This window comes from Heterodontus francisci, unplaced genomic scaffold (genome assembly GCF_036365525.1).
Source record: "Heterodontus francisci isolate sHetFra1 unplaced genomic scaffold, sHetFra1.hap1 HAP1_SCAFFOLD_708, whole genome shotgun sequence".
Taxonomy (NCBI): domain Eukaryota; kingdom Metazoa; phylum Chordata; class Chondrichthyes; order Heterodontiformes; family Heterodontidae; genus Heterodontus; species Heterodontus francisci.
Window position 1 is genome coordinate 340,645 of NW_027141297.1, and position 12,827 is coordinate 353,471.

Here is a 12,827-nt window from a genome sequence, read left to right on the forward strand (position 1 = left end):
CCGCACCTGCTCCTGATCAGAGACAAGGCAAATTCTAGAGCGCAGAGCATTCTGGGTACCACAACTGTCATTAATGCCAATCTCTGACATGATAATCAGGTTTTATTTCCTACATTTCATTTCCTGGGATGTTCGTGTGTGTTTTCTTTTGTACCTGTCAGTGCCTGGGAGGAGACAGTCAGCTTCACTTTGTAGCCGTGAATTTCTGGTGTGAGAATGTGGGTTTTTACTCTGTATGTTTCAGTTTTTGGTTTGTGACTGTTTCTGCTATTGCTATGTGAGTTAACTTTGTGGAAAGAGATGCAGTGGTTTTTGTCGATGTTCATCCCAAGCAGCTCTGTAACACAGGAGTCTGTGCTCTACGGGCTATTCCCAGGGACGCACACCGTGACAAACATCAACTGCTGCTGGAGGACTATCAATTCGGTGAAAGACGCCCTTTGGTCTGCCCGAAACTTGCTGGTCTTCCAGCGAAAAGAGTTGTCCACCACCAAATGTTGCAGACTGGCACACTCCAAGGTCCAGGACTACGTGCTGAGGGACGCACTAAAGCTTGGGGCAGCCGCAGCAAAGGCTCAATGGGGAAAGACCACAGTGTAAGGTCCCCCCACCAAGCTGAACTGAGGGGCTGGATCCATGGGAAATCCCTCGAACTGTATCGGAGAAATTTTGTGTGCTGTAAATGTAAAAATGTATATGGCATGACAATGAAATGGAAGGGTTGTGAGGCAACTCATGATTGTACAGAAGGTAACTGATCACCTTTGCACTGTTTGTATTTTTTGACTTGATGCTGTTTTAAACTGTTTGGGAATGTAATTTTTACAGATTTGTGTGAATAAAGTATATTTTGGAAATAAAAAAAATGTGAGTTTCACCACATATCTTTCAACAACTTGTATGTGAACATCAGCTTTTGTCCAGATCTATCAGTTTCTGATGTAGAATCATAGAGTTATACAGCACAGAAACAGGCCCTTCAGCCCATTGTGTCTGTGCTGGCCATCAAGCACCTAACTATTCTAATCCCATTTTCCAGTATTTGGCCCGTAGCCTTGTATGCTATAGCATTTCAAGTGCTCATCTAAATACTTCTTAAATGTTGTGAGGGTTCCGGCCTCTACCACCTCTTCAGGGAGTGCATTCCAGATTCCAACCACACTCTGGGTAAAATTTTTTTCCTCAAATCCCATCTAAACCTCCTGCCCCTTACCTTAAATCTATGCCACCTGGTTATTGACCCCTCCGCTAAGGTAAAATGTTTCTTCCTATCTAACCCATCAATGCCCCTCATAATTCTGTAAACCTCAATCTTATCTCCCCTCAACCTTTGCTGCTCTAAGGAAAACAATGCTCGCCTTTTCAGTCTCTCTTCATAGCTGAAATGCCCCAGCCCAGGCAACATCCTGGTGACTCTCTTCTGCACCCTCTCCAGTGCAATCACATCCTTCCTATCGTGTGGTGCCCAGAACAGTACACAGGCCTTACTAGCATTTTATACAGCTCTGTCATAACCTCCCTGCTCTTATATTCTCTGCCTCGGACGATGTATATTGGCCTGCAATCTAAGGCTTTCCTCCTCACTATTTACGACACCACCAATTTTCGTGTCATGTGTGAGAAAGGGTTTGATTCTATCCCTATCAGTATCCGTTACATGCATGTGTTTTTAATCTGCACCCCCTCTATTTTATTCTCTGTACTTGTCAGCCTCTTGTCGGTGAGTCTGTGTTTTGCTCTTTATCTCTCAGTCTTCGAAGTATGAGCCTGGGTTTGTACCTAATTTTCTTTGTACCTTGCAGGATGGATATTGAAGAGAGGTTTTTACACATTAACTACCAAATCCTGATAAGTGATTTTTGGATTTCACACAGTATCTGTCAGTTTCTTGTCTGGGACTGTTGGTTTTACTCTGTCCCTGGCATTTGCTGGTTTGTTAGTGTGGGGTTTACACTGTACCTGTCAGTTTCTCATCTGTGAGTGTTGGTTTCACTTTGTATAGAATCATAGATCACAGAATACTTACAGCACAAAAGGAGGGATTCAGCTCATCGTGCTTGTGCTGCCTCTCTGCACAAGCAACTCAGCTCATGCGACATCCTCATGTATTCCATGAAAACCTGAATTTTTTTTCCCTTCAGATAATTATCATATATCCTTTTGAAAGCTATGGTTGAATCTTCCTCCGTCACACTCTCAGGCAGTACATATCAGATCTTAACCATTTGCTGCATAAAAAAGGTTTTTCCTCATGTTGCCTTTGGTTCTTTTCCCATTCACCTTAAATCGGTGTCCTCTGCTTGCTCAGCCATGAGTAATATTTCCCATTGCTTTCTCAGCACTGATGGATTGTGAGGTGGGAGACAGCCAGAAGTCCCACTGAGCTGCACTGACTCCCAGCTGAAAAAGAAATGAGATAAAGTTCAATCTTTCACAGCGAGATGCTGCAGAGAGTTATAGAACATAAAACATTACAACGCAGTACAGGCCCTTCAGCCCTCGATGTTGCGCCGACCTGTGAAACCATCTGACCTACACTATTCCATTTTCATCCATATGTCTATCCAATGACCACTTAAATGCCCTTAAAGTTGGCGAGTCTACTACTGTTGCAGGCAGGGCGTTCCACGCCCCTACTACTCTCTGTGCAAAGAAACTACCTCTGACATCTGTCCTATATCTATCACCCCTCAACTTAAAGCTATGTCCCCTCGTGTTTGCCATCACCATCCGAGGAAAAAGGCTCTCACTATCCACCCTGTCCAGCCCTCTGATTACCATATATGTCTCTATTAAGTCACCTCTTCTCCTCCTTCTCTCTAACGAAAACAACCTCAAGTCCCTCAGCCTTTCCTCGTAAGACCTTCCCTCCATACCAGGCAACATCCTAGTAAATCTCCTCTGCACCTTTTCCAAAGCTTCCACATCCTTCCTATAATGCGGTGACCAGAACTGCATGCAATACTCCAGGTGCGGCCGCACCAGAGTTCTGTACAGCTGCAGCATGACCTCGTGGCTCCTAAACTCGATCCCCCTACTAATAAAAGCTATCACACCATATGCCTTCTTAACAGCTCTATTAACCTGGGTGGCAACTTTCAGGGATTTATGTACCCGGAGACCAAGATCTCTCTGCTCATCTACACTACCAAGAATCTTCCCATTAGCCCAGTATTCTGCAATCCCGTTACTCCTTCCGAAGTGAATCACCTCACACTTTTCCGCATTAAACTCCATTTGCCATCTCTCAGCCCAGCTCTGCAGCCTATCTATGTCCCTCTGTAACCTACAACATCCTTTGGCACTATCCACAACTCCACCGATCTTCGTGCCATACGCAACTTTACTAACACACCCTTCTACACCCACATCCAGGTCATTTATAAAAATGACAAACAGCAGTGGCCCCAAAACAGATCCTTGCGGTACACCAATAGAAACTATACTCCAGGATGAACATTTCCCATCAACCACCACCCTCTGTCTTCTTTCAGCTAGCCAATTTCTGATCCAAAGCACTAATTCACCTTCAATCCCATACTTCTGTATTTTCTGCAATAGCCCACCGTGGGGAACTTTACCAAACGCCTTACTGAAATCCATATAGACCACATGCACGGCTTTACCCTCATCCACCTGTTTGGTCACCTTGTCAAAAAACTCAATAAGGTTTGTGAGGCACGACCTACCCTTCACAAAACCGTGCTGACTATCTCTAATGAACTTATTCTTTTCAAGATGATTATAAATCCTATCTCTTATAACCTTTTCCAACATTTTACCCACAACCGAAGTAAGGCTCACAGGTCTATAATTACCAGGGCTGTCTCTACTCCCCTTCTTGAACAAGGGGACAACATTTGCTATCCTCCAGTCTTCCGGCACTATTCCTGTCGACAATGACGACATAAAAATCAAGGACAAAGGCTCTGCAATCTCCTCCCTGGCTTCCCAGAGAATCCTAGGATAAATCCCATCTGGCCCAGGGGACTTATCTATTTTCACACTTTCCAAAATTGCTAACACTTCCTCCTTGTGAACCTCAATCCCATCTAGCCTAGTAGTCTGTATCTCAGTATTCTCCTCGACAACATTTTCTTTCTCCACTGTAAATACTGACGAAAAATATTCATTTAACACTTCCCCTATCTCCTCCGATTCCACACACAACTTCCCACTACTATCCTTGTTTGGCCCTAACCTATCTCTAGTCATTCTTTTATTCCTGATATACCTATAGAAAGCCTTAGGGTTTTCTTTGATCCTATCCGCCAATGACTTCTCGTGTCCTCTCCTTGCTCTTCTTCTATCTCCCTTTAGATCCTTCCTGGCTAGCTTGTAACTCTCAAGCGCCCTAACTGAGCCTTCACGTCTCATCCAAACATAAGCCTTCTTCTTCCTCTTGACAAGCTCTTCAACTTCTTTAGTAAATCACGGCTCCCTCGCTCGACAACTCCCTCCCTGCCTGACAGGTACATCCTTATCAAGGACACGCAGTAGCTGCTCCTTGAATAAGCTCCACATTTCGATTGTGCCAATCCCCTGCAGTTTCCTTCCCCATCCTACGCTTCCTAAATCTTGCCTAATCACATCATAATTTCCTTTCCCCCAGCTATAATTCTTGCCCTGCTGTATATGCCTGTCCCTGCCCATCGCTAAGGTAAACCTAACCGAATTGTGATCACTATCACCAAAGTGCTCACCTACTTCTAAATCTAACACCTGGCCGGGTTCATTACCCAGTACCAAATCCAATGTGGCATCGCCCCTGGTTGGCCTGTCTACATACTGTGTCAGAAAGCCCTCCTGCACACACTGGACAAAAACAGACCCATCTAAAGTACTCGAACTATAGTATTTCCAGTCAATATTTGGAAAGTTAAAGTCCCCCATAACCACTACCCTGTTACTCTCGCTCCTGTCAAGAATCATCTTTGCTATCCTTTCCTCTACATCTCTGGAACTATTTGGAGGTCTATAGAAAACTCCCAACAGGGTGACCTCACCTCTCCTGTTTCTAACCTCGGCCCAGACTACCTCTGTAGACGAGTCCTCAAACGTCCTTTCTGCCGCTGTAATACTTTCCTTGATTAACAATGCCACACCACCCCCCCCCCCCCGTCTTTTACCCTCTTCTCTGTTCTTAGTGAAACATCTAAATCCCGGAACCCGCAACATCCATTCCAGTCCCTGCTCTACCCATGTCTCTGAAATGGCCACGACATCGAGATCCCAGGTACCAACCCATGCTGCAAACTCACCCACCTTGTTCCGGATGCTCCTGGCGTTGAAGAAGACACCTTTTAAACCAAGCTCTTGCTTGCCAGTGCCCTCTTGTGTCCTTATAACCTTATCTCTGCCCTCACTACTCTCAACATCCTGCACACTGGAACTACAATTTAGGTTCCCATCCCCCTGCTGAATTAGTTTAAACTCCCCCGAAGAGCACTAGCAAATCTCCCCCCCAGGATATTGGTACCCCTCTGGTTCAGGTGAAGACCATCCTGTTTGTAGAGGTCCCACCTACCCCAGAAAGAGCCCCAATTATCCAGGAAACCAAAACCCTCCCTCCTACACCATCCCTGCAGCCACGTGTTCAACTCCTCTCTCTCCCTATTCCTCACTTCGCTAGCACGTGGCACGGGCAACAACCCAGAGATAACAACTCTGTTTGTTCTCGCTCTAAGCTTCCACCCTAGCTCCCTGAATTTCTGCCTTAAATCCCCATCTGTCTTCCTACCTATGTCGTTGGTGCCTATGTGTACCACGACTTGGGGCTGCTCCCCCTCCCCCTTGAGGATCCCAAAAACACGATCCGAGACATCACATACCCTGGCACCTGGGAGGCAACACACCAACCGTGAGTCTCTCTCGTTCCCACAAAACCTCCTATCTGTTCCCCTAACTATGGAGTCCCCAATGACTAATGCTCTGCTCCTCTTACCCCTTCCCTTCTGAGCAACAGGGACAGACTCTGTGCCAGAGACCTGTATCCCATTGCCTACCCCTGGTAAGTCGTCTCCCCCAACAGTATCCAAAACGGTATACCTGTTGTTGAGGGAAACGTCCACAGGGGATCCCTGCACTGCCTGCTGGTTCCCTCTCCTTCCCCTGACAGTAACCCATCTACCTTCTTCTTTTACCTGAGGTGTGACTGCCTCCCGATAACTCCTCTCAATAATCCCCTCCGTCTCCCGAATGATCCGAAGTTCCTCCAGCTCCAGCTCCAGTTCCCTAACGCGGTCCTCGAGGAGCTGGAGCTGGGTGCACTTCCTGCAGATGCAGTCAGCAGGGACACCCTTGGCGACCCTTACCTCCCACATTCTGCAGGAGGAACATTCAACTGCCTTAAACTCCATTCCCACTATTCTAAATACCCAAGTTTTTAACCAATCACACGATAAAACAAGAAGAGAAATAGAAAAAGCCTTACCTTACCTACACACAACCGAGTCCTTTTTTTTGGTAAGAGGAGGAGGGCGGGTGGGAGACACTACAAGAGTAGTGTCTCGGGTTCAGAAACAGCTCAAATATATAGGTTTCTACTTACCCAGCAGTCCCTGCTCCACCGAAACTCCCGATGAAATTGACTTCCCAGCTGTTCACTCTTCGCTCGCAATGCCTGTGCTCCTGGAAAAGCTGCACAACGAAAAGGTAAGAGAATTTACACAGCCCAAATATGTAGGTTTCTACTTACCCAGCAGTCCCTGCTCCACCGAAACTCCCGATGAAATTGACTTCCCAGCTGTTCACTCCTCGCTCGCAATGCCTGTGCTCCTGGAAAAGCTGCACAACGAAAAGGTAAGAGAATTTACACAGCCCAAATATATAGGTTTCTACTTACCCAGCAGTCCCTGCTCCACCGAAACTCCCGATGAAATTGACTTCCCAGCTGTTCACTCCTCGCTCGCGAGAGTCCCGAATGAAAGAGAGCGTTTCTCATACTGTTGTTGAATTTCATTTCAAACACTCCTTGTACTCTCTGCTAATGAAGCCTAAAAAATGGAAAAACTAAATGGCGCTCAAACTCACAACCCTAAGATTAAAAGTCCCATGATCGACACACTGAACTGAATATGTCACTTCTACTGTACCTCTGTTTGGATGGATGCAACTGGATGCTCCAATGCAAGGGCAGCTTTCAAATCCTCCCATGGGTCCACACGTCAGACTAAGTTCCATGTTGTAAACTCAAGCAAAGGAAATCTGCTCACTTCCAAAACTATCAGCAAATTGAAGCTGATTACGATCAACATCATCAGAGGTCAGAACTACCTGGTGAAAGAAGACACCCTGAAGAAGGATCCACAATTATTCAAAGGCATCGACAAAGTGAAAAACAAGAAAATTGATGAGTCAATCCAAGCTAAATAGAAACACTGAAGAATTCCATTCCAGACCAGAACACAATTAGAGGCATTTTTTTGTATTCAAAGCTGGGCATTAGTATTTAATAGTTGATATATAATTTTGAATATATTTGAATTTCTTTATTCATTTGGCACTGCTGAACATGAAGCAGTCTTAAATCATTTAATTTTTTTTTGTAAAATCTGACTTACCAGATTAAAATATTAGATCAAGGGAGAAATTTCAAAGATTACTGGACCAGTAATCCACAGGCCTGGACTCTAGATCCAGTGACAGCCAGGACGTCAAGGCGGGAAACACTCCGCACTGGTCTGCAGTGAGCGATTCCATCGAAGGTAGAGCACAATCTCTTTAATATAAGAATGTATATTTTATAATAATTAATCACTCAAGACCTTCCTGGTCTCTGCATCTCAGCTGCTCTCTGGATAAACTTGCAGAAAATATTTCAACCTGCAAAGCAGGAGTCTAGGGAATGTATAATGATATTTTCTAGCCTTCGGGCAATATTTTAATCAATACAGTGTGGGACAACCTGTCTGGGCACAACTCCATGAGTTTCTCTTTAACCAGTGACCTAACAATCACTAACTTCTATGGTAACAATCTTCAGCTCATCACCTCCGGTACGTAGCTCTAATCTTAATGTACATTTAAACAACCTTTCAAGTCCAGTTACAGTTTTTGTTGCCTTACCTGCACAAGCTTAAAAAGTGAAAAACGGAAGCAAGTTTAACTGAACATTCTGGTGGTCAGTTCGGGCACGGGAAAAAAATGAAAGGACATCACTGGTGCTGTCAGGCTTGGGTCGGGTTTCATTTGCTGACCCGAGCAGGCCTTTAGTTACTGTTGCAACCTTATATTCCCACTTGACAATCTGTATATTTTGTTCATTTCAATTTTGTCGACAAGCTCTTTGAATCCAGTTCCCCGGTCCTCAAGCAGGCTCAGTTTGGAAATCGATTCCGCTTTCTGGAAGGCTGAAAGCAATCGATGACCTTAAACTAAAAATGGCAACAGAGAAGGGCTCGTCTGGGATTTGAACCCAGGACCTCTTACATAATAATCACTTATATACCCAAAGCGAGAATCATACCCCTAGACCAACAAGCCACCGTTAGCAAAGCTTTTATTCGCTCCTGTGGAATTTCACTGGCACCCACAGCCGATCATGCATTTTTTTCAGATCAAAACAATATCCTACAAAGCTGAAATAAAAACAGAAAGTGCTGGAAATACTCAGCACCTCTGACAGCATCTGTGGAGAGAGAAACAGAGTTAACATTTCAGGGTTTTCACCTTTAGTTTGAGACATCTTTTCAGACTGCTTCTGTCCATCCAATCTCACTTTTTACTCTATCCACATTCTACGGGTGGTGCAGTGTTGAGCACTGCAGCTTCACAACTTCAATGACCCCGATTCAGTTCTGTATACTGCCTGTGTGGAGTTTGCAAGTTGTTTATGTGGGCTTCCACAAGGTACTGTGGTTTCCTCCCACAACGAAAGACTTGTGGGTTGATAGATAAATTGACTGTTGGAAATTGGCCCCAGGGAAGGCGATAGGAGAAATGTGGGGATGTGGTAGGGAATTCTGGGTGAACATAGGATTAGTATAAATGGGTGGTTGATGGTCAGTGCAGACTCAGTGGGCCAAAGGGCCTATATCAGTGCTGTATATCTCTATAACCATTCTCTAAGCAAATGCATTTTTCATGAATTCCTCATTTCTTTTATTAACGACAATTTTATATTTCCGGCCCTTGCTTCATACGATACCACAAGTGGAATCATGTTTCCATCAACCCGATCAAACCCCTTCACTATTTCCTCATATTGCAATGTTTCTTCAACCCTGACAGACTGTGGAGTTTCTGCTGCTTGATTGCAGTTCTTGCTTCCCGCCAGTAGATGTCACCTCACTCCAATATAGTGAAGTTTACAAATCTGAGAGAGACACAACAGGAAATAATTGTTCACATTATAGTGAATGTGTGGGATTTAGAAATACTAGGAGTGGAGACGAGTTATTATAGAATTTGTCAAACCAAACATATGTTATAATGTTGTGTTAAATCTGTCACTCTGTTGTCTTGATTCTGAGAGTAACATAGACTCATCGAGTCATTGGGTCATTTGTGGGATAGAAGGAGGCCATTTGCCTCATCGAGTACAGGCCAGCTCTCCATGGAGCGATCCAGTCAGTCCCACTCGTCTGCTCGATCCCCCTAGCCCTGTAAATGTATTTCCTTCAAATGCCCATCGAAATTCCTTTTGTAACCAACAATTGTCTCCACTTCCTCCGCCCTCGGGGGCAGCGAGTTACAGATCATTACCAATCACTGTGTAAAAAAGTTCTTCTGCACATTCCCCCTGCATCTCTTGTCCAAAACCTTCAATCTGAATCCCCTAGTCCTTGTACCAATATTAATGGGAACAATTTTGCTTTGCCAACTTATCTAAAGCTGTCATAGCCTTCGACACCTCTATCAATTCTCCCCTCAATCTTCTTTGATACAGGCAGAAAAAACCCTGTTTTTCTAACCTAACCTTGAAACTAAAACCCTCCATCCCTGGAACTATACTGGTAAATATCCTCTGCATCCTCTCAAGAATCCGCACATCCTTTCTAAAGATTGGTGAGCAGATCTGAATGCAACACTCCAATTGGGGCCTAACCAGAGTTCAGCATAACAACCCTGCTTATGTACTCAATGTCTCTATTTATAAAGCCCAAGATCCCACATGCTTTGATAACCACTCTCGCAATATGTCTTGCCAACTTCAAAGAATGATGGACATGTACTCCAGGTCCCTCTATTCCAGCACACTCTTCAGAACTGTAGCATTGAGTATATATTGCCTCTCCCTATTCCTTCTGCTAAAATGCATCACCTCACACTTGTCACTATTAAATTCCATCTGCCACCTGTCTGCCCATCCTACCAGCCGATAACTGTCCTGTTTCAGGCAGTTCATATCATCCTCACTGTTTGCCACTCCTCCAAGTTTGGTGTCATCGGCATATTTTGAGATTCTACTCGATATTCCAAGATCCAAGTCATTAATCTGTAGCAAAAAAAAGCAATGGTTCTAGCACTGACCCTTGGGGAACACCACTGTCGACTATCCTCCGGTCTGACAAAGAATCATTTCATAAGACTCGCTGATTTCTGTCCTTAAACCAATTTTCTTTCCAATTGGACACTGACCCTCCTATACCAGCTGCTTTTCTTGGCTTGTATAAGTTGTTGATGCTTCTCTACTATAAAGGAGGGTGCTGAGAACACAAGCCTGGTACACGTGGAGCTTTGTATTTTCGGTCAGTTTGCTGTCGGTTCACACCCGTCTTCTCAACTTTGACATGACAGCTGCAGCATTGGCAATCCTGGTGCTGATTTCAGCATCAAGGGACAGATTGCTGGTGATTTGCTGATCCAAGGTATGTGAAGCTGTTGACAACCTCCAAAGTGAGGTTGTCAATGTTGATGGAAAGTGGAGTCTCGACGTCCAAGTCTCTACGTCTTGCCAAGATGAACAGCTTGTCGTCAGCTCTGATATACAGGTGAACACCCCCATCTGAGTCACTGAAAGTGTACAATAGCAGCATGGAGACGAATACACCAATTATAAAGGATGTGATAACTGGACAGTTAGAAAATAATGATATGATTGGGCAGAGTCAACATAGATTTATGAAAAGGAAAACAGGTTTGAAAAAACCCGTTGAGTTTTTTGAGGATGTTACCTGTAGAACAGATAAAGGAGAACCAGTGGATGCTTTGGTAATGTCCCACACAGGAGGTGAGTAAACAAAATTAGAGCACATAGAATTGGGGATAATATACTGATATGGATTGAGAGTTGGTTAACAGACCGAAAACTGAGAGCAGGAATAACAGGTCCTCCTCAGGATGGCAGGCTGTTACTATTGGGGTACTGCAAGGATCAGTGTTGGAGCCACAGCTGTTAACAACCGAAATAAATGATTTGGATGTCGGGATTAAATGTAATATTTCCAAGTTTGCAGATGACACAAAGCTAGGTGAAGTGTGAGCTGTGAGAAGGATGCAGAGAGGCTTCCAGGGAACCTGGAGAGGCTAAGTGAATGGGAAAGAACATGGCAGATGGAATATAATGTGAGTAAGTGTGAAGTTCTCCACTTTGGTGGAATAAACAGAAAGACAGAGTATTTCTTAAATGGTGAGAGGTTGGGAAGTGTTGATGTCCAAAGGGACCTGGGTGTCCTTGTTCATGAGACACTAAAAGCTCTTGTGCAGGTGCAGCAATCAATTAGGAAGGCAAATGGTATGTTGGCCTTCACACGAGGGGTCATGAGTACAGGAGTAAAGATGTCTTGTTGCAATTGTATAGAGCCTTGGTGAAACCGCGCTGGAGTATTGTGTATAGTTTGGTCTCCTCATCTAAGGAAGGATATACTTGCCATAGAGGGAGTGAAACAGAGGGTCACCAGACTAATCCCTGGGATGGTGGGATTGTCTGATGAGGAAACTGGGCCTGTATTCCTTAAAGTTTCGAAGAATGAGAGGTGATCTCATTGAAACTGATAAAATTCTTATAGGGCGTGACAGTGTGGATGTAGATAGGATGTTTGCCCTGGTTGGTGAGTCTAAACTCAGGGGACCAAGTCTCAGAATAAGGAGTAGGCCATTTAAAACTGAGATCGAGTTGAATTTCTGCACTCAGACGGTGGTGAATCATTGGAATTCTCTACCCCAGAGAGCTGTGGCAGTTCAATCATTGAGCATGTTCAAGACAGAAATTGTTAGAAATCTTGATACTCATGACATCAAGGGATATGGGGAGAGCACGGAAAAGGGGCGTTGAGGTAGATGATCAGCCATGATCGAATTGAATGGCAGAAAGGGCTCGACGGGCTGAATGGCCTACTCCTATGTTCCTCTGTTCCTAAGAGAGTTGGCGTCAGCACGCAGCCTTGCTTTACCCCACTGCTGATCTTGAAAGTGTCTGATGTTGCTCCATTGTAACTGTTGGAACTGTGCATGTTCTCGTGGAAAGAAGAGATGATGCCCAAGAGTTCAGGAGGGCAGCCGAGTTTCCATCGCAGTTTGAAGAGTCCGTCTCTGCTGACAAGATCAAAGGCCTTGGTGATGTTTATTAAAGTATGTGCGGCTCTGTGGCGCAATGGATAGTGTGTTGGACTTCTAAATAATAATAAAAAAGGCATTCAAAGGTTGTGGGTTCAAATCCCACCAGAGTCAGATTTTGGACCAGAGACAGAAGAGCACGACGGAACAGAGAGTTAACAAGTGTGTCAAAAGCACTGATTCAGAGACAGAGCGAGAGAGAGAGGAGCACAGCAGGAGCAGAGCTGGGGCAAAAAAAATCAACAAGTGACATCACAATGGAGAGTGAGAGCAGGGAAACAGAGAGCCGCTGGGGTGAGTTTACAGGATTTGGTTCTTGCTTCGGTGCA

General features: G+C 44.6%; 1 non-coding gene across 1 annotated transcript; it reads left to right on the forward strand.

Annotated features, from left to right (window-relative positions):
• Nucleotides 1-12,521: 12,521 nt before the first annotated feature.
• Nucleotides 12,522-12,612, forward strand: trnar-ucu (transfer RNA arginine (anticodon UCU)). Its single transcript is given in 2 exon segments — nt 12,522-12,558; nt 12,577-12,612. It is a non-coding gene; the product is annotated as a tRNA-Arg (tRNA).
• Nucleotides 12,613-12,827: the final 215 nt, after the last annotated feature.